This window comes from Lepidochelys olivacea, assembly GCF_965140295.1.
Source record: "Lepidochelys olivacea isolate rLepOli2 genome assembly, chromosome: 2".
Classification (NCBI taxonomy): domain Eukaryota; kingdom Metazoa; phylum Chordata; order Testudines; family Cheloniidae; genus Lepidochelys; species Lepidochelys olivacea.
The window spans coordinates 180,236,375-180,258,589 of NC_140412.1; the positions used below are offsets into that span (position 1 = coordinate 180,236,375).

At 41.9% G+C, this 22,215-nt stretch overlaps 1 protein-coding gene across 3 annotated transcripts in view; it reads right to left on the reverse strand.

The window, feature by feature from the left end:
* STARD3NL (STARD3 N-terminal like) overlaps positions 1-17,189 on the reverse strand; it is a 42,715-nt gene extending 25,526 nt beyond the window's left edge. Inside the window, exon 1 of one of the 3 annotated variants that reach the window (XM_084621551.1) lies at positions 17,101-17,189. The gene's annotated coding sequence lies outside the window, so the exon portion shown is untranslated. Of the gene's footprint in view, positions 1-6,477; positions 6,892-16,581; positions 16,985-17,100 lie in introns of those variants that run through there. The other 2 variants (XM_084621552.1, XM_084621553.1) reach the window with 2 other exon arrangements.
* Positions 17,190-22,215: the final 5,026 nt, after the last annotated feature.

Genomic DNA, 22,215 nt, shown 5'->3' on the forward strand with positions numbered 1-22,215 from the left:
AATCTCAGGTTTGCTACTGATTGATTGGGTGGTCTTGCGCAAGTTACTTCAGCTTGTCTTGCTGTCTCCAACTGCAAAACTGTGGTTAATACCTCACATGGATGTTGTGCAGACTGATTAGTTAATGCTTGCATGGTACTTCAAATTTAGAAAGAACTCTATAAATGATTAGTAAAAGTAGATTCTCTAGCCAGGCCTACTCTTTCCATCACTTTCATCACTGCTTCATGGAATGATTACTTGACTTTCAAACACCAGCATACTGTATCTAAAACTTTTATGCAGTAAGTCAAAGTACTCAGGACCAGGTCAAGCTTCAGATAATTTGAAGAAAGGGAATGAGGGACTTGCTGTCTGCAAAGTGAGGTCTGGTCCACACAGAGAGTTGTACTGATATAACCAAAGATGTAATGTTAGATTGATTTAGCTAAACCGGTCTAAATGTACACAAAGATCCACTGGTTTAACTAAACTGAAGCAACATTACATCTTTAGTTAAACCAGTGTGACTTCTGTGTTTAGACAAGTTGTAAGAGAACAGAGGTCTATTTGGTACAACTTCTTAAACGTAGGGTGTCTGCCATCCACACTTATCACTGGTCAGGGTATGACTGACTTGGCTGGGAAAGAAACAGGAACAAGTCAAAGGGTCATTACAACTATTGACATCTCTACTACTGGGTATCCTGTTCTATTGAGCCGATATCTTAAATCTTGCCCCATAGTTTACACCATGTTACATTACCAGTGTGTATCTCTGTGAAGCTATAATACATAGAACTTAATGGTAACATATAAAGGTCAACAGATGCCTAAGTCTGTTCACTACGCTGCATTTGTATATTAAGTGCTCTTGGGTGTCTCAAACTGATACATTTATTCATATACCAAGCAGCTGCAGGGGGTTTTTTCTACCACTTGCTGTTGCATTTTTTTCCGGAAATGTCCTCAAAGACAGCTGACTAAGGTGGTCATATGTTTCAACAGATATAAAAAACAGATTAGTTTTCTCCAACAGTATTAATAAAAAATGTGTTATATTTATTCCAAAACAATGTCTGCAACTGAAGATTATGCATCTTCTGATACAAAACAGTTGTAGCCGACTTAGGAAGTAAAGTATGTTCCCAATTATCTGAATAGCATGGGGGAGACCGATTTTATTCAAATAATCGGGCAGCTCAGATAATCGAGAGGGCAGGAGCCATTCAGCAGCAGGGTTGCCACCCCTGTTACTGGGGGCTTCTCCTCCTCCTCACAGTCCTGGCCAGGGGTCTCTGCTCTGCTCTGTTCCATTATTTTTCATTTGACTGGGATTCTTGAATATAACATATATATAAAAAATAGGAAGTAACAGAATCCATAACTTTTGAAAGCCCAATGACAAACCATTTCTTAAAAGCCACCCAAGAAGAAATAAAACTAGTGCAAGTGAAAATTCCCAAGAGGAAATCAAATACTCTTGAGATCCTCAAATGTTGTATTCAAGAATCCCAGTCAAATGAGAAATAATGGAACTAATTAAGTTAGTTGAGTCAGGGTTGCAATATTTTTTCAGTGTCAGATACATAGTTGTTAAATGGTCTGTTATACAAACTCTAACTTGGAACTTCATAAACCCTCCTAAAACCCACTTAAAATAAAGAAAAATGTTCTCATCAACTGCTGCCTAGTGACTACAAATGAACTTTTGCTTATGCTCAAAAAAATGACATCTGGTAAAATCCACGAACAACTAATACTGAAGAAAAGAATCACAAAAACAAAAGCCAATTAATAGATAAACCATGCTTAGAAAAAAACCCAGGTCATATTTTTATATACTTGTTCCCCTACCAGTACACCTCTCCCCCCAGTTTTTTGTCCTATTCACTGTACATGCATGATGTCTCAAGTTGGGACCTATAGTACAACTTCTTATAATACTAAGACTCTAATCTTCTACCATTCTGTCTCTTACACAAAGTAAAGGACACAATATTAAAGTAAATTAAAAACAGCCAGGAAAATATGTTCAAGCGTTTTTCATCAAATAATAAAACTATTACTATTTTTAGAGAAAGAAGAGGTCAAAGGACATATCAGCAGTTCAGTCAAGTGAAAGTAAAATTAAGTAACTATTCTAGGAGAGAAAGGAAGTGGTATTTAAGTATCACATTTAGATTTATGCTAAAAATACAAAAGTAACAACACTGCACAGAAAGGATGTATATATACAGTAAGATATCCAGCACTCATACAACTATGCATGTGAGAGTTTTTCTACTGCACTCCATGTCAGAGCTGCAGAGTACTACCAGAAAACAGTATCTGGGACAGAATTAGCAGGAGGAACAATGTGCTTGAGAAGGCTCTCAGGGACTCTTTGTTAAAGTTCCACTAACCAAAATGAAGGAAGAATTACAGTAACTTCTATGACTCTATTTGGAGAGAAGGGTGAGCTCTCATTACAGTGTTTCTTCTCTGTCAGAGATGTTTGTCTATTGAGGCTCAAAAAATTCTAGAGGACCAATTTTGTCTTTTCAATGCCCAAAATTGCACTAGATGTCCAGTACCTTAAAAAATATGGAATGAGGAAAATATCACACCTGCCTACAAGATTTTCAAAACCAACCCCTTCCTCTTTTCAAACAAGAAAAGTTTAATGTTGTGGTATAGTAGCAATAGACTGTCTCATTGTCTCTCTCTCTCTCTCTCACCCTCCACCCCACATTTGCAAATCAAACTTATTGTAATATAAGTTTGATTGCCAAGATATTCTCTTTAGTTAAGGGAACGCTTTTGTTTAAATTGGGGGGGGGAGGAAAAAAAAAGAAAAGACTCTTACAATCCTTCAACCCTTCTCTAAGGACACAGATTCTAGTGTTTCTCAAATGTGGCCACCAGTGGCTTTTTGTGCAGCCACAACAGTCTCCTGAGTGGTGATGAAGGGAGTGGAGCAAAGCATTGGCCCCTCTCCCTTCCTCCCTGTTGCTCCTGGCTGTGCCTCCCTGCATAGCCTCTGGAGACAGGTGAGGCACAACGCTGCAGGAGCAAGGTGAGTTCTCAATCCACTGGAGTCAGTGGGGGCATGACAGGGCTCAGGCTTCAGCCCTAGGGTGGTTGGGCGGCGAGCTCCAGCGGCTGGACTTCAAGATATTGGCCTTGGGGCTTTGGGCACCGACCCCTGACTCCGGTTCCTGTGTCCAACCATGTGGCCCCAGCCTCCAGCTGTGGGGCTTTGGACGCCGGCCCCCAGCTTTGGCCATGCAGCAGCAGGCACTGGTCCCCAGCTCCAGTCCCAGGCTCCAAGGTGCTGACCCCTGGCCACGCAGTGGCAGGTGCTGACCCTTGGCTCCAGCCATACTGCCCCAGCCCTGTGGCAGCGGGTGCCAACCCCTGGTGGCAGGAGCTGACCCCAGGTGCCGACCTTTGAGACGCAGCAGCAAATGCCAGCTCCAGACACGTGGCAGCAGGCACTGACCCCCCACTCTGGCAATGCGGCCCTGGACTCTGTCCCCTAGCTCCGGACCCTGGCCACGCAGCAGTGAGCTCTAGCCCTGGGTGCAGGCCCCCAGCTCCAGCCATGCAGTGGCGGGCACCGGCCCAGCCCTCCAACTCCAGCTGTGCGGTGGCAGACGCCAGCCCCCAGCTCTAGCCACATGCTCTGGCTCCCGGACGCACAATGTCAGGGCTCACCCCCCTGCCGATCACCCCAAGCCCCGCTACCTCCTCCATGCTCCTCCATCATCCCACATCCATCCCCTCATCGTCTCCTGACCCCACATCCAGGGCTTAATTTGTCCTGGGGCTTTCTGAGAAAAGTGATATTAACAAACATACAAATATCATTTTTCATGTGTTTATTACTGAGTCTCCAAAAAACCTACATAAATAAATTACAATGATTTGGATATGTATATGTGCATATTAATTTGTTTTTTCTAAAGTTAATTAAGTATTTTAGGAAAATCCCTAGCTAAGTTTTATGGCAGAAAAAGGGGGAAAGTGCATGGGCAAGTTTCTTATTAAACATTGGGACCACATCATATGTGACAGCCAATATAAAAACAAAGTAGATACAAAAACTGAAATGAGTTAGTAGGCTATATTTAGACAGATTTACAGTTGGTTTTGGTGCTAAAAATGAAAAGGTGAATAACTTGAACGTACCATCCACTGATAATAGTCAGCTAGTACTTTGGCCTCCTGAACTTAAAAAAGAATATAATAAATAACAGGAAGCACTATGATTTTCAAATGTAAAACATCATTCACATCTGCATAACAAAAGATGACCTAGTTCAGTGGTTCTCAACTAGGGGTACATGTACCTCTGGGGGGCACGCAGAGATCTTCCAGGGGGCACATCAACTCATCTAGATATTTGCCTAGTTGTACAAAAGTCTACATAAAAAGCACTAGCGAAGTTAGTACAAACTAAAATTTCATAAAATGACTTGTTTATCCTGCTCTATATACACTATACCCTGAAATGTAAGTACCATATTTATATTCCAATTGACTTATTTTATAAATTATATGATAAAAATGAGAAAGCAAGCAATTTTTCAAAAATAGGGTGATGACACACACATTTTTATGTCTGATTCTGTAAACAAGTAGTTTTTAAGTGAAGTGAAACTTGAGGTATGTAAGACAAGTCACACGCCTGAAAGGGGTACACTAGTCTGGAAAGGTTGAGAGTCACTGACCTAGTTAATGTAAAGAGAATTACATACTACACTGAAGTCTTAAACAATCAGCTATTATCTTTATTGAGGAAAATAACAGTAAAAAAAAAAAAAAGTATATGCACCTTGATAAACTGGCAGAAAGCTACCCAAAATTCACTGAGTATACAAAATGTGGATACCAGAATCCTTAGATCGTAGTAGTCATATACGTGAAATTATACAGGATGCACTGGAACTAGACATAGAACTTGCTGGATCATTTATACAAAATGTCATCTGTTATATAGATGTTGCTATCTTCTCTTTCTCCCAAAGCCACTTACCTGTTTGGGAAGGCTGGGTAATACTTGGGAGGGTGGAAGTGTTGAGCTGCGGAGGAATGCACATTTGGGGCAGCTGGACCATCTACTCTTGCAGCCAAGAAACAGACTATCAGCTCATTTAATAGGAAATGATGGTGTGCTAGATAGATGATTTTGTTTTGTATTAAAGACAAGGAGAAGATGGAGCTTCTCCCCTGAGGGTAAAACATACTACCCACATAGAACATGACCCAAAAGACAAAAGAACCTCGTGACTTTAAATGAAGGGTCTTCTATCTGACTGAGGCAGAACAAATCCAGGTGAACCTCTGAACTGGTAAGTAATTAACAACATTGATTTCTCAATGGGAAATTTCATAACTAGGGCCCTACCAAATTCACAGTCCATTTTGATCAATTTAACAGCCAGAGGGTTTTTTAATTGGTCAATTTCACATTGTCAGATGTTTACATCTCAAATTTCACAGTGTTGTAACCATGGGAGCCCAAACCAAAAGGTAGCCGGAAGTGGGTCTGAGCTCTCCTCCCTTCCCTCCCCCACCCCCTGCCCCGAGCTGCCATGCAAGGGAAGGACAAGTCCTGTCTCTCCCCAGCCCAGCATGGACTCACAGCTAGGAGTCCCCTGCCTGGGGAGCTTCCAGGAGCAGGGGGAGATCAGACCCAATTCCATGAGTCTCCTCCAGCTGCAGGAACCTCCGGTGCTGGGCAGGGAGCTTCCTACAGCAGGAGAAGGCACTCCCAGGTGGGCCATTTCCCCACACACAGACCAGAGACCGGGAGTGGCCATGCAGGAGAAGGACAAGTCCTGTCCCTCCCCAGCCCAATGGGGACTTGCAGCTAGAAGCAGGAGCAAGGGGAAGATTAGATTTCATGGGGAAGGGTTTATTTCATGGTCCATAACAGATATTTCATGGCCCTATTCATAACTAAATAAGTTTGCATTTTGTTTCAAATTGAAGTTTTCATTGTGTTTATTTTTAAAAACACTTTCAAAATTAATATCATTGTTTTTGCTCCCTCTGCTTTTTTTGCCACTGAATTTAACAGACTAAAAATCTCCCCTCCCCATTCAACTTTTTAAAATTTCCCCAACTTTCAAAAAGACAGAGTGGTAAAAGGAAAAGTTAAACATTATAATGAAGGCTATGAGTCAGTCACAGATTCCATGATTTTACATGATCTCCACAACTTCAGCCCCGCGTGGTGAGACTTCAGCTCCTGCCCCATGCTGCAAGGCTCAAGTTTCCATGATTTATTGTTTATTGCCCACGTCTTGTCCATGACTTTTACTAAAAATACCTATGACAAAAATCTTTGCTTTAATAATAACTTCACCTTTCTCATTTTTTCAAAAGTTGAGGAAATTGTTCCATGCCAAACAATATTTTAAACATATCTATAGATTTTTTTTTGCAGAAGTTGTTTTCATTCTTCCCCATCACCTCTACTTCAATATTTTGTCCCTCAATTCTACTTACTAATACTTTGTCCAACTGGATCATCTTACAACAGGATATGCATCATCTAAGAAATTAAGAGCTGGAAAAGACTTGGTTGTGTCTTGCGTGTCTCCTGCTGTGCAGACATTTCTTGCAGGTAATTCTACAGTGTTTTGTTTAGTTTATGTTCAGGTGTCCAAAATAATGTGAGTTTCACCATTTCCCTTGAATGTTTCATGGACTAACAATGTAGGTCTCACCACCAACAAAATCTTCTTGATTTTGCTTCTGATTTTTTTTCTGATGTCATCCCTTTACTTGATTTCTCCATCCTTGATATTGTTAACCTTCAGCTACACTACTGCAATACACAGCTCTTAGGTATTCCTCAGAAATCAAACCCTAATCATTTCTGATCCTCTTCTCAAATAATTTCTGAGTAGTCATTGTGGAACTGAAGTGCCTAAAAATGATAATATTATGAGTTATTACATCTTGTTATTACAATGTCTATATTTACCTGCTTATGCCTTTAGACTAAGTGCTTCAGGACAGGAATTTTGGGATGGGTGCAGTGGGGAACACTGTAAAATGATGTACAGTCATAGCAAAGTAAAAATGCAGTCTCACTAATCATATAAAAAAGGACTACTACTTCCCTTCCCCATGACATGCTTGTAACAATACTACCTAAAGTCACACTGGCCAGTTTTACTGTTATACGGCATTAAATAATTCCACTAGGACCCCATTTTATGGGCTAACTGGGGATTGTTTCCATAAGATCAAAAAGTTGCATCAAAGTTATGAATGTGTTCATAAGATCAAAATTGAAAATCTCATAATTACAGTATATACAGTGAACAATTTAACTTCTTAATCATTCAATGATAGTGTATATAAAGAACAGTAACAAATTTATAGTGTGCCTGATTTCTTTCTTTGAGAGAACTACCTCTCTTCTTTGCCACCAAATCTGTCTTTTCAAACCTGTACAGCTGCTTCAACGTTGGCTGAAGGACCGAAGGCACATTCAGCAGAAAAATAGTTTATAACTGTTCATTCAAATGATCTATGTTAATAAAATTGGGATTCTACTCTAAATTACTGTCTATTATCACATCGCGGTCTCTAAGCATTACTACTTTTCAGCTTGCCAGTGAATCTGTACTCCAGCCTATTATCTGCTATACTATTAGTTTGTTGCTTTAATTTGAATTTCATTTTGGTTGTTTCATGCCCACATTTCTCACCTCTAATTTGTTCTGTGTCGTTTATCTTCACTGGTATGGAGAGCACCTCCAAAAGTAGTATCTGTAGTAACACCTGTAATATTAATGTTGTGCTTTTTACCCCCTTCCAAATTTTAATGAAGTTGTTGGGACTGAGCCTGTCACCAAGCTTTGCTGAATCCCACTGGACAAATTCCTCTACAGTTCTATTCACTATTATCTATCAATAAGCCATTCTATGTTGACAATATTTTTAGGATGAGTGAAGAACTCATTTTTAGAGAGATCAGCTTATAGTGAATGGTAGCTACTAGTACCATTACAATAGTCACTTCTGCCCACCCCAAACTACATCTAAATCACAAATATCCTCTTCAAGACTCTCACCCCTTCCCCACTCAATACATACCACTTTCCTAGGCTAGTCTTAATCTTTATGGAAGGTTTTGACACAGCACTAGTTATGTGCTAAGTATTGTTTTCTCTTCCCCAATAACTGTTACTTCCTCCAAATACTTGATTTGCTTGCAAAACAATTTTTAGAAACAGGCTTCCTAAACTTAGATTCAATTTCAGTTGGTTGGTATTATAGCTTGACCATCAAAACAGAGAATCTAGTGATAGGGATGACCAAATAATATAGCCTACTCTGCAAATTCAGGTTTTAGCCTACATATGGAGAATATAACTATTCAAGTAGGAACAGATACTACACAGCACTCATACTGATCCACCTGGAAAGCTCCATGAAAGAGCAATAGAAAAACCACTAGAAGTATACAAAATGAAGACAATTACTGATAACAGCCTAAACAGAAGAGGGAATGAAAGCTCAAGCCATGCAAACTCTTAACAGCACAAAGAAGTAAACAGGTAACAATTACAGAAAACGGAGATAATCACCACTTGATCTTTTGTCCAGCCATTGATTAAAAAAAACCAAACAACAAAAACAGCTCTGTTGCAGGCATTCTAACACCTCCCTGATGTTTTTAGCAAAATAAAACTCTACAGGATTATACTTTCCAACATGTATGTTAACTTTGAGTTCATCAGTATGTCGTTTCCAAAGTAGTTTTAAATGCATTGGTTAAAACTACATTCTTCTCTAGGCTCTTCCTTGTTTCTTCCTAGACTTCTGTCCACAGTACCAAAAATACCGCAACCCTGAAGTAGTTTAAGATTGGCCTTTGTCTCACATTACAGTTTTGCTAGCAGAGGGAGGCAAAACTTACAAAAGTGTTGAGAACCATGATTACAATAACCACTATTTTAATATATTTTGCCCTGTCCACCTAGGCCAGTACCTAATCAAGACTTGAAAAACATTTTAGGCTACCATATACGAGTCAAGGAAGACCTCAAAACAACCAACATATGTGCAGCATGCACTTAGTCAGTATTTGTAAAGGAGTAAGAACTGGACAAAATGTTAATTCCAATCAGATTTTTGTACTTGATCAGACAATACTCTATCATCAAACCATGACTAGAAACATGCAAATAATTTACATACAGTTAAATACAACAATAGTTTTGAATCAGAATCCACTGGGATGGGCTAGTGGTGGAAGACAGAGGTGTAAGAATCACCATCAAGGTTCAGAAGATGAATCTAGTACTAGAGATTTTTATACAGTAGATGCCACTCCTGACAAATACTTCAGTCTAATGAGATTTTTTTCCCTCTGAACAAAAAGGAAAGATTTTCTGTATTTTATGTAGTCACTCAGTACAGACAAAGTTGGATTGCCCAGATTTTTCTGCACATTTCCTCTCCTGTTGTGACATCCCTTCTGTCAGATCCCTCCAACAGATTACTAGAGTTTCCCTTCATGCTGACTACTTTAAGGGACAAATCTGAGGTTTTACACCATTCCAAGAACACTACTGTAGCAATTTCCACAGTCTCCATTGCCATGGCGCTTTTGACCAATGAAAAGGCATGGTGAGGGACATTCCCCAGCCTCACCCATGCCTTTATCTTCCTTTATTCCTCAGTTAGCTGTTTATCAGTGAAAAATCTTTTAGGTGCTGATGCCCATGGGCCTGTGCATGCTACTTACACAAATACCCACACCTACCTTACCCAAATGAATCCAAAAACAGGAGCAGAAAGAACAGGTTAATGGAATACAGCAGTGGTTCTCAAACTTCCTTGCACCATGACCCTCTTCTGACAACAAAAATTACTACACGACCCCAGGAGGGGGGACCGAAGCCCAAGCCTGCCCAAGCCCCGCCACCCTGGGTGCAGGGGCCAAAGCTGAAGCTCAAAGGCTTCTGCCCTGGATGGGGGGCATGTAATCTTACCCCTGGGCGGCAGGGCTTGGGCTTCAAACTTGCTTGGGCCCAGGGCCAACACCAGCCTTGGCGACCCCATTAAAATGGGATCCCGACCGACAGTTTAAGAACCACAGAATACAGCACTGCAGGACATTACATGTGTTTTACAGTGTAAAACACTACCTCTCCTCAATCTTTTACAACCGTTCAATAAAGGGGAAAGCGTGGGGATTATTGATTACATATATGAAAAATTTAAGGAGGGTTTTTAAAAAAAGAGGGTGCTTGGCAGATGATAACAGGGAGACTTTTCCAGGAACAGAGCACAGTATGAGATGTAGTAGACTTCAGAAGAGTCTAAGAAAAGTGGTGGAAGTCCTATCACTTGGAACACTTAACAGTGAACCAAAATAAGTTACAAGAGTTCCACATGGAATAATCCTGCTTTGGCAGGAAATATGACATGTCTTTTTTATCTGTAACATCCTATGATTTAAGAATATTCCTTATCCAACACACAAAGTTTAAGTACACCCCACTGTGAGAATACCTTGTAAGGGTATACAGACCTTATAAAATATTTGAAATTTTATCTTTCAGATGGATTTCATCTTGATGAGATTTAAAGAAATTTTTCTTTATCAACATGTAGCTTTCAGAAGATAAGCTGTCTGACCTATAGCCCAGTTCCAAAATAGAAAAGTTATTTTAATTGCCTTGATTGTCAGAAGAAAAAGATAATTTGTTTTTAGATCATATACAGTGGTTTTTGTAGCTGTGCTGGTCCAGGATATTGGAGAATCAAGGTAGGTGAGGTAATATCTTGTATAGGATGAACTTTTGTTGGTGAGAGAGAAGCTTTTGAGTGTTCACAGAGCTCTTCTTCAGGTCTGGAAAACGTACTCAGAGTGTAACAACTAAATTCAAGGTGCAACAGATTGTTTAGCATAAGTAGTTAATACATTCCAAGGGATCATCAAGGTCAAGTGGGTTAGCAAAGAAGAAACTGGAGCAAAGAAATTTGTCTTAAGACTCAATTTATTTTATTTTGCTGATGACTGAATGCTGAGAACCTGATTTTGCCGTGCTAGGGTTTTTCCTATTCATTATTTTCATAGGGTTTCATGTTGAATACTTTTGTAAACTTGTAACTTAATGTCTTAAGACCACATCAGCTTCCAGAATGTGATCTTATGTGTCTAGGTTTTTGACATTTTGGGGGTGATTGCAGATGCATTGTCTCTGATGTGGACCACAGTATTTTTTAAAATTGCTGCTTTAAGTAGGATTTTCCAACTTGATAAACAAATGATGACCTATTTTAAGCTGAACTAAACAGTTGAATGTCTCCATGGTAAACTTCACACTTGATTGGTCTGAAGACCTTGGAGGAAAGAGTTGCACGGTGAAGCAAGCAAAATTTGTAAACCATAAGCATCAGTGGTAAGACTGAGAAACCTTGACTATCAAATTAATAAGGCATCTAAGGGAAGATTGATATTCCAGAATCAACAAGGCTGAACATCTTGGGGAGAGAAAGTCACAACATCATCAAACAGCCTATACCAGCCTTTGACTAACCTTCCCTGCATCCAAAGGAAGCCCACAAGTGATAAGCTCTGAGCCAGGAGATCACTGTCTGGCTCCTCGTCTTCAGTTCCAGCTCCTGTTCTACAAGAATCTAGAAGAATGTGGGAGGTAAAGAGCTCACAAACCCGTTATCTTAATTATTTTTTTTCCTATTGTCAGCTTGTTTTTTATTCACTGGGAGTCATCCTTTCTATTTTTGAGGCGTGAGCATGGCTGTGTATGCATCTGTGAGAGTGCACCCATAAAGTCCACATGGGGAAAGAAGTTCCCCAGGTTAAACAGACCTCAATGCCATCACACAGATATGCATTAAAGCATGTTCCATGTTTACAAGTCCTTGGAGACTAAACTGTCATATGTAATTTCTGGTAAATAAGAGTTGTTAAACTTCTGTTTATCGGGAACGTTCTGTTGAAGTCTGTATTATAATATTTCTGTTAGGATGGGGGGAAGGAAAGATTAGCCACCACAATAAAACTTAAGTCTAAGAAGGCAGCTTTATCATTGGCATTGAGGTTCAGACAATTTATTTTCACTATTACAATATTTAACTCTTTTCAAAGTATAGATCTGATGGACTTTGATAAAATTCTTTAGCTGGGGCTTATTACCAAGAAGACAGCCACCTTCATCAACTCCTGAGAATTTACAAGGACTGGTTATTCTTGGTATTTATTTGATCCCAATCTAATACTGAGACTAACATGCTTGATTTTATCATGATTTGATTCTAATCTGATAGTGTTTTATTTTTTTAGGTTTGGTGATATGTTTGCTCAATTTTATTTTAGTTTGACTTTAAATAAAATTTATAAAATAGATACTGAGCACGGGTCAATATCTATTTTATAAATATTTTTATGAGCAGCATGGGCCAAGAACCATTGAAGGCTTGAGGTGGTTACCTGGCTAGCTCCCCCTTATAAGCCTATGGTTCTCAAAATATACAGACAACATAAGGCAATAACTACTCATGAAGCTCATAACAAGCACCGAACAAATCAGTCTATGCAGAAAAATGCCACAGACTTCATTCTAGTGAATAAGAAGGAATTCCAGAATCCTGTGTTTCCTGCAGTACCTCTCTCTCCTGTTCTTTCCCAAAACTTCCTTTTTGACTGACTATGATCAGTTTCAATCCATCCAATCACAGTTGAAACAGTTGGTCCTTTTAAGGAAAATGGTCCATTAAGGCTTTAAATGTTAAATATTAATTAGTAAAATCTTGACGTGCACACAATGAATTAGCAAAAATTAAAGTAGTAGTAGCTTTCCTCTCTATAACTAAAGCTATTTTTCTTTGCTATCACTACGCCCTGGTCTAAACTGGGGGTGGGGAGAGGGAAGTGATCTAAGTTACACAACTTCAGCTACGTGAATAACGTAGCTGAAGTCGACGTACTTAGATCGACTTACTGTGGTATCTTTACCGTGGTGAGTCAACTGCTGCCGCTCACCCGTCGACTCCGCCTGCGCCTCTCGTGGAGCTGGAGTACAGGAGTTGACGGGAGAACACTCGGGGTCAATTTATCATGTCTAGTCTAGACATGATAAATCGATCCCCACTGGATCATACCCTACCACATGCTGACCTGACAGGCTATATTCCTCAGAATGTAGATTAGCCACCAGTATTTTTTCCCCCAGTATTTTTTCCCCAAGTGAGCCAAGTTAGTTGTATTCCTACTTTCAGATATTCATGAGACTGTACTCATGAACTACTTCAAATTTAGGAGTCCCAGGCTATCATCCAAACACTGTGTGGGCATAAGAGGCTTTTATTGTATTTTCCTGAGTAGGATTAAGGGAGTCTTCAATACAGCAACTTTTACATTCACTAGGAATTACATTTTAGGGGCATAAGGAATCTCTCAGGCTCTGTCAGATGCATTTTCCAGGAAACCAAAGAATACCTGTGGATTCTTTAGAACCTTTAAAGAAATATTTGATTTTAGAAATTCGGAGTCATTTTAAAATGCGATATGCTTTTGCAAGCATTTTCACACTTAAAGTCATATTTTATAGCTATGAAAGAGATCCCTAACAATAACATAGCTGTAAGATAGCCCCTTTTATTTTCTGGCAACTTTAGCTTTACAACAGACTATTTGCCATGCCGGATAAGACTTATGGTACAAATTGAGTACACTGTGCCTGGCAGAGGATTATGCCTGATCTTTAGAGTAAGATATTACCACCATCACCACATCCCAAATAATAATGTACCTGGCTATTTTTGCAATGCTGCCATAGGGAAAAATCCTTCCTGACCTTGCAGTAATCAGCTGATGCACAGAAGCATGATGTTTGATTATGCAGTTTTACAACAAATTTATTGCTCAGATGATTTTTAAAACCTGCTAGAGTATCTCTTACATATTTAATTCACTTTTCAAAAATAATTTTAATTGTTCTTATTCCTAATTGTGAATTTAACATACTGCCACAGTAAAAGTCATGTCTAGGTCAGTGGTTCCCAAACTGGGATTCGTGAACCCCCGTGACAGGGGGTTCTCAGGAAAAAATTCCCTAATGGCGGACAGAGCCTAGGGCCAGCAGCCCGGGGCCCCTGGACTTCCAAGAGCTAAGCAGATCAAAGCAAGCATATCTATCACACTGTGGAGATTTAAACTTCAAGACTCCTTATAAGAAATGGAAAGGGAGGTGGATATATTTTGCTGTTTTTAAAATTAAATAGGCATCTAGTATTGTTTTTAAAATTATCATGAAGAACAAGTTTAAGCTTTGTTGTAATGTGCGTTGTTTGCCTGGACTGATCAAGAGCTGAATGCTTGTGTAGGAGGAACTCTTTGAGTTGGCTTCTTAAATACCTTCATGCTGTTTCACATTTGATACTCCTTGATGAAACATAGGAGCCTTGTCTTATAACAGGCTTATTCAAAGTGTCCAAGCTACAAAAGTGAGATCTTGGAAGAGTGTTGCCGTTTTCATAATGTAATAAAAATTCTGTAATGCTAAATAATAATTCATAATAAATAGTGTGTAATAAACATGTCATAAAAACAAATTTTATAGTTCCAAGATCACTGCTTTTATAATTTATACTCAGGTAAAGGAGAAAATCCACGGAAATATTAATTTTTAGGAGGGGGTTCGCGAAACTTGACATTTTAGTGAAAGGGGTTCACAGGTTGTTAAAGTTTGGGAACCACTGGTCTAGGTTCTCTCACTCACTAGAAACCAAATCTGGTTATATAGAACGTTTCAACAAATAAAGTTGTTAAATCACACATCAAACTTCCAGGCAGACCACTAGAATTCACCTGGGAAAGTCAAGTCTAAAAAGTTATTAGTATCCAAATTAGCTTATGGCCCTAGATAATGATAGAGAATGGACTTCAGAAAGTTGGGACAAGAACTTCCATGAGATTTAATCTAGTTAGAATACATCACCAAGTTAAGGAGACGACATTTAATTCCAATGCACTGATAAATGAATTCCAAGTCCATGTAAGACTAGTTCAAAGCTACAGAAGTTACACAGTTCAGCTATCTTGACTTACTCCTAAAGAAGTCAAGAGGCTTATTTTTCAAACACTAACCTATCAGCAAGCTAAGGAACAGTAATACCAGGACAGACCACTCGTCCATCTAGTCAAGCATTCTACCTCCAGCACTACCAATACATATGTTTCAGTGTTCCAGTAAGAGTAAAAAAAGATTGTTTTTAATATTGATTAAATCTTGGCATTATGTCTGCTCCCCACCTCCAAAGTGAAAAAGTTAAATACAAAGAGACATTTATGATGGAAAATGAAAGCAAAGATATAATATATAAATACTAAAATGGATGGCAACTCAAATGCTTAACCACCATTCAATGCACAGACAGTGCATTAATCTATGCTTCTAGCTCAGTAATACTTTATTTTAAATTTTCTTCAAGGATAAAGGTTACCAACCATCCACACTCAATTCAATCAGTGTATTCACTTGAACATGGCTGTCAGAAAGTAGACAGTTGACAAATGTTGCTGATAAAAAAAAAAAAACCCGAACATACAGACCTCCTCTTTTTTCGATTCACTGGTATAAGTTAATTGAAATTTATGTTCAGCTCTGTATAGCTCAACTGACAACCTACTTCTGAATCAATTTTGAACTTTCCTGATGTTGAGATGAGAAAGCATCTCTCAGCAATTCACATAACTATTAAATGGGTGTAGTTTGACATTAGAATTATTCACTTTATATGATCACACTGTATGGAAAATCAAAGAGTTGCCCACATTAATTTGTTTTCGCTGTTTTCAGAGACAATACACTGAGACACAGAATTCCTGTGGCATTGTATATCAGGCCAGTTGTTAAACCAGTGGTTCTCAACCGATTTACCATTGTGGGCCACAAATGCAGCTCTCTATCGCATCCACACAATAAATATACTACCTATATGAGCCTGAGGATGTCACATGGTCTGCAGCTGCGTGCTGATTGGGCTGCAAGTGGCCAGCGGGTTGAGAACCACCTGACACCGGCCCCTCGCTAGAACGCACATCTATATAGCACAAATTCGCATATAATGCAGTCATGGCCATGGATCCCAAATTTAATTACTTTAATTGCAATTCATTTTAACACGGTACTGCACATGGATCCCAAATCCCATGTTCTAGTGAGGCTTGGGTGGTGTTAAATTGACATCCAGGGGCGACGGAACATGGGGGGGGGTGGGGTGCAAGGGCCCTCCCACTTTTTACTGTCTGTGAGGGTGACCGGAGCCACAGGGGGGAAGGGGCAGCACAGAAGCGGGGCCTTGGATGGGAAGGGGCAGTTCAGGCACTGGTGGCCCCACCAATTTTAGGAAGTTTCCACCGCCCCGGCTGACATCCCCTGGAAAAAAAAAAAGCCCCGTAAGCTTTAGTTGTACAGCACGAAAACCAGCTATGACCGATCTGCACATATTACAGATGTTTCAGCGAATGCAGGGCACAGCGCTGGAGGTTTCTAGAGGAACCAATACTTTGATGAGCGGACTGGCCCCTCCTTTATTCAACGCTGATTCAAAGCCTACCTGCTCTCCCATAGAAACGCCCCGAGGCAAAAAGCAGGGGGTGGGTCACTGGCACTTCAATGACACTTTCTTAACGCTGCTGCTGCTGCTGCTGCACCCCCCGCCGCCAGCCTGACTTTGAACGGACACAAAAATGAAACAGCCCCAACCAAGCTACCCAACCACCCAGGCCCCAGAAGTGGCGGACCCCCGCCCCCGCCTGTCACAGCTTCCCTTGCAGGCAGCCGGGCGGAGTGGGCCAAGGCCCGGGAGCGGCCGGGGGCTAGGACCCGATCCAGCCCCACCGCACAGCCGGGCCCGGGCCTGCCCGGCCCTCACAGCCTAAGGGGCCTCCGCTCCTGGATAGGCGGCGGCGCGTCCCCGGGGCCTGGAGGGGGCGGGTAAGACAGGCCGAGGGCCCCGGGGGGCGGAGCGGGGGCAGATCAGTGAGGGGCGCGGAGGGATCTAGTCACCCGGGGGGGGGGGCGCGGGAGCAGGCCAGCGGTGCGGGGAGGGGGGCGGAAGAGCGGGGGGGCTTACCTCAGCCGGGCGGGGGCGGGGCCGCTGTGGCAAGGAGCGGCCCCGGCTGAGGGGGGGGGGGGCGGCTGTACGGGGCCGCGCACTCCCAGACGCCGCCGCGGGGCCTGGCAACTGCCACACACACAGTGACGAGAGCGGCAGGGGGCGGAGCCCGCGTCGGCAGCGCATGGGGAGGGGGAGGGCCCCCGAGCGGAGCATGGGCGGGGCTTCCTCCTCCCTTGGCCGCGTCGGGCCGGGTGGGCGGTTGGGGGCAGGTCGCTGAGGAGGCGTTCCTGGCTCAGAGCGGGCGGGCGGGCGGGGCGGGGCGAGTGGGTCATCACGTCCCTGCTGTGGCCGGCAACCCAGCCACGAGAGCCGCCTCCCACAGGGACCAAGCTCCATTTTAGAAGGAGATGGGTTATCAGCGCCCCATCGACGGCTGAAACTGAACATATCCGGAGCCCAGCAGCTAATTGCCACCATTGAGGCCCCTTGCTCTGCTGCGCGAGTGCGGTCGCTTACACAACCCTTAAGTGTCGCTGTCTGCCCCTTTCCTTGCCCCCCCCCCCCCCAATTACCAGATTTTTGAAAAACCAAGTCATCAGATTTTAACCTGAAGTTGGCAAGTGCAGGAACGCCCCAGACCTAGGGTTGCCAATCCTCCAGTATTTGCTCTGGAGTCTCCAGGAATTAAAAATGAATCTTTAATTAAAGATTACGTCATTTGCTGAAACCTCCAAGGATGCGTCCTACCAAAATTGGCAAACCAACCCAGACCTCCATCAGCCTCACAAAGGCCCTGCCCGCCAGCACAGCACGCCTGAGCAGAGGAGGGTCACTGCCAGTGGGTGGCTGCTGGGTGTGGGGGAATGAGAGGAGCAGAGAGGCAGGTGATTGCCACCATCTGCTTTCCCTGCCTGACAGATGCCTCTCCTGACCCCAGCCCTTCAGCACAGCTGTTTCGGCTTTCCCCAGTGCAGTGAGGGGAGGGAGATGAGTCCCAGTAGCCAAGATCACCCGGCCACTGCAGCAATAGGCTTGTAGGCAATGGAAGGCTCCCTCATGCCACCTCCCATGAGTAGCAGACATCCCTAACACACCCCAAACACTGGCCCTTCATTTTCAGTTTTTACTGATTTTTCACCTCTTTTTTAAAAACTGACATCCCCAGGACACAAAATAAAAACCAAAAATGAAGGGCCTTAAATTATGTATAATCCAAGACACAAAGGTGCCCCACAAGTTGCTGATACACCACCCCAATTCTACTCCTCATGCTGCCAAAGTGGCCCCTCCCTATGCCACATACAGTGCCATAGCATCACCTTCCAGATCTGCTGTAACCAATGAGAAGACCATCCCATGCCCCTCCACTACCTCGCACTGTACAAATTCCTGATTTGATTTGAATAGGGAACTAAGAATTGAGTATGTATAAATAAAGTAGTTCTCAGGTGTCTCCAAGTCTAGTGGCCACTCATCCTATATCTATAGCTGTATATTAGTTAACATCTCTTATTAGTGTCTAATAGTCTGCGACTTGTCTAATAAGAAGCATTTGCTCAGATAATTTTGTTTTCAGGAACTGGTTAGGCAAAGTGATACACATAGTTGTTCAAATGTATGATTTTTGCAACATAAATAAAAGATTGTAAAGTGGAATTCCATTTAAAAAAAGTCAGGCTGGTCTATTTTTTTCATGTAGTTACATTTCAGTCTTTGAAATATATAAGAGGTGTTCGCTCGAACCTTAAGAAACGTGTCTACAAATTTTTAAGTTAGCCCAATTGTCTAAGAATCAGCTAAGAAATGACACTCCTGCCAATGCTATTTTTCTGTACAAAATACTGTTCTTTAACAGCCCCATCCTTCTTTATGCAATTGCTTTGTTATTTGAACAACTGGGATTTGAAAATCAATATATATCTAAATGTCTCTTGGGTCACCTCAGTAATTCATCTTCTGAAATCCTTAAAAGGTTCCTGTCCTGACCTATATTGCGTTCTCTCACTCCACATTCGATTACTGTGCAGCATATACCTCCACAGTTCAAAGGCTTACTGAATAAGTAACTGGGGTTTGAATATATCAGTGCCAAAATCACTCCTGCAGCACTGCAACTAGTACATGTAAAATAGGGATAATGATACTGACATTCGTAGTAAAGCACTTTGAGATCTACCGATAAGCACGATATAGGTATTATTATATCTATGCAATCCTTAGACAGCTAAGTCCTCGCATAAAATGATGTGTCTGTAAGCAAAAGCCTAATTGGAAAAAAACTGTCTCAAGTAAAATTGTACTCAGTTTTGCTTATTTTGCTTTATACTCCATTTTGCTAGCTTTGAATTAGTAAGAAGAAATTGTAAGAAGAAGTGGAAGAATTCTACCGAGAGCTCAAAAGAGCCCTCGTGCAAAAGTCCATTTACACTGTCACGATGGGAGATTTCAATGCCAAGGTCGGGCGAGGGAAAGCTGGCGAAAAGTTCATAGGGAGATATGGCAGGGGTGAAAGGAATGAAAGAGGAGTAAGGCTGGTAGCGATGGTAGAAACGAAAGAACTTTACGTGGCAAACACCTGGTACGAAAAGAAGACCGCAAGAAGGTGGACATGGATCGCGCCAAACGCGAAGAGCAAGAATGAAATCACTATATTTTAGTCAATAAAAGGCGCATCGTTCAAGACGTCTCTGTGGTGCAGCCTTTTAACACTACCAGTGACCATCGCCTGCTTAGAGCAAAGTTGATTTTCAACTAAGCGGTGGAAAAGAAGGCGTTACAGATGGTAAACAGGAAACAGCGGCCGAAGATATACAATGAAGCAACGCTGAAGAAAGCGATTTCTGGGTTTGACTGGAGCCAGACGGAAAAGTGTGACGAGGACTATAGTATCTTTGCTGACAAGCTGAGAAGTTGCATAAAAGCAGCTGAAATTGAAAAGCTGAAGAAGGTGAAAGGAAGAATCTTGAAGAAACAAAAAACTTGTTGGAGAAGCGGAGAAACATGAAAAGGAGCTCGGATAACAACCTCGAGTACTCCATTCTGTGCACGCTTATATGGTGAAAACTGAAGGACAACTTTGAGAACTTCCAGAAAGAAAAGCTCCTCAAAACAGCTGAATCACACAAGAGCCTCAGGATATGCAAGTGGGAATTGACACAGTATAGATTGAGCATAACAGCACTGAAGAACAAGGACGGAGAGACAGTAATCAACAGAGCAGGGATAGAGGAGGTCTGCAAGGACTTCTATACAGAACTGTTCAAATCAAGAATCAACGTCCCTTTCCCAATGCTCCAAGAGTCAGAAGAACGCGTCGCCCAAATAATCATCAGCGAAATCTGAAGTGCACTAGATCAGATGAAGAAGGGAAAAGCTCCAGGCAAAGATGGAATAACGTCAGAAATTATTTCTGCAGGAGGCGAAAAACTTTGGAAGGCCCTTGCTTTAAGATTTAGTAGATATCTTGAAGAAGGAAAAATACCATCAAGCTGGAAGGAGTCGAATCCCATCTTGCTGCACAAGAAGGGTGATCGAGAAAATCTTAAGATCTACCGCCCTATATGCCTGCTCTCTCACATCTACAAGTTCTTTACAAAGGTGATAACGAACGACTCTCACAGATTCTGGATGAACAACAGCCGAAAGAGCAGGCAGGGTTTCGAAGAAATTTCAGCATAATCGACCATATATTTACCCTTAGCCAGCTATTAGAAAGAGCGATGGAATACAAATTCCCACTGTGCGTTTCTTTCATTGACTATGAAAAGGCCTTCGATAGCGTCGAGTTTAACGCAATATTAAAGGCGCTCGCAGAGCAGGGCATTAACATGCAGTACATCAGTTTGTTGAAGGAAGCGAATACTGGATGTACAACAGACATTACTCTCCTCATAACTCCCCTCCGCATCCCAAATCGAGAAAGGTGTAAAGCAAGGAGATACAATTTCACCAAAACTATTCACCGCCTGCCTCAAAATGGTTATGAACAAGATCAGCTGGAGGAGCGGTGTCAACATAAAATGGAGAACGATTATCCCATCTAAGATTTGCGGATGACATCGTACTAATTGCCGAAAGCACCAACCAACTGCAGAGCATGCCACGAAGACTCGACAAGAAAAGCAGTCAGTTCGGCCTGAAAATGAACTGCTGCAAAACGAAATACATGCAATCAGACATCTTACGAAAAGCCCAAATAACGGTAACAGGAAAAGAAATCAAAGAAGTGGAACAGTACATATATTTGGGCCAAGAAGTTAATATGCACCAAGACCTGAATGGAGAACTCTCGCGAAGGATTCGGGCAGGATGGTGTGCATTTAATTCCATCAAGGATGTCCTTAAAGGAAAAATCAACAAGACCACACGTACAAATATCTTCAATTCAACAGTGCTGCCAGCCATGCTGTATGGCAGTGAAACATGGCCACTGACGAAGAGAGAACAGCAGCTGTCGGTAGCTGAAAGGGCAATGGACCGAGGTATGTTGGGAATTTCCCTTCTGGATCACTTCCCAAATGAAATGATCAGAGAACACAGTGGTGTGAAAGATGTTGTCATGGAAAGCAGACATAACAAGATGCGATGCGCGGGCCACACAGCACAGCTCACGGACAATAGGTGGATCGCAATCATTGCTAAGTGGTACCCATGAGAACAGAAAAGACCACCCGGTCGGCCTCCAAGAAGATGGGAAGATGACATCGTTAAGTGTTTCGAACGAATGTGGAGAAGAAAGGCAAGAGTGTGAGAAGAACGGTGGACTTTTTGTGATCAGCGCAGTCTTAACAACAGCTGAAGACCGTTCGGTCCAGGTGATCCAGGTGAAGAAGAAATTGTAGCCTTGAATTAGTAAGAAGAAATTGTTCTGAGTTTATTGTTTACTGATTGTGTTAATGATTGTTTTTAGAAGGATACAAGTTTTATGGCTGTCATTGCCTTATTTACTGTTTGGTGTGAGTGAAGAATGTATGGTAATTAATTGAGAAAGGACAGCTAGGCCAGATGGCCAAGAAGGGAGTGGAAGAGTGGAGAGGCGCCAACTTTCACCCGGATGGCAGACTGATGACCCTAAAGCAAAGGCATACACCCCAAGGACAAGATAAAGAGTGGAGCCAGAGGGATGAGATA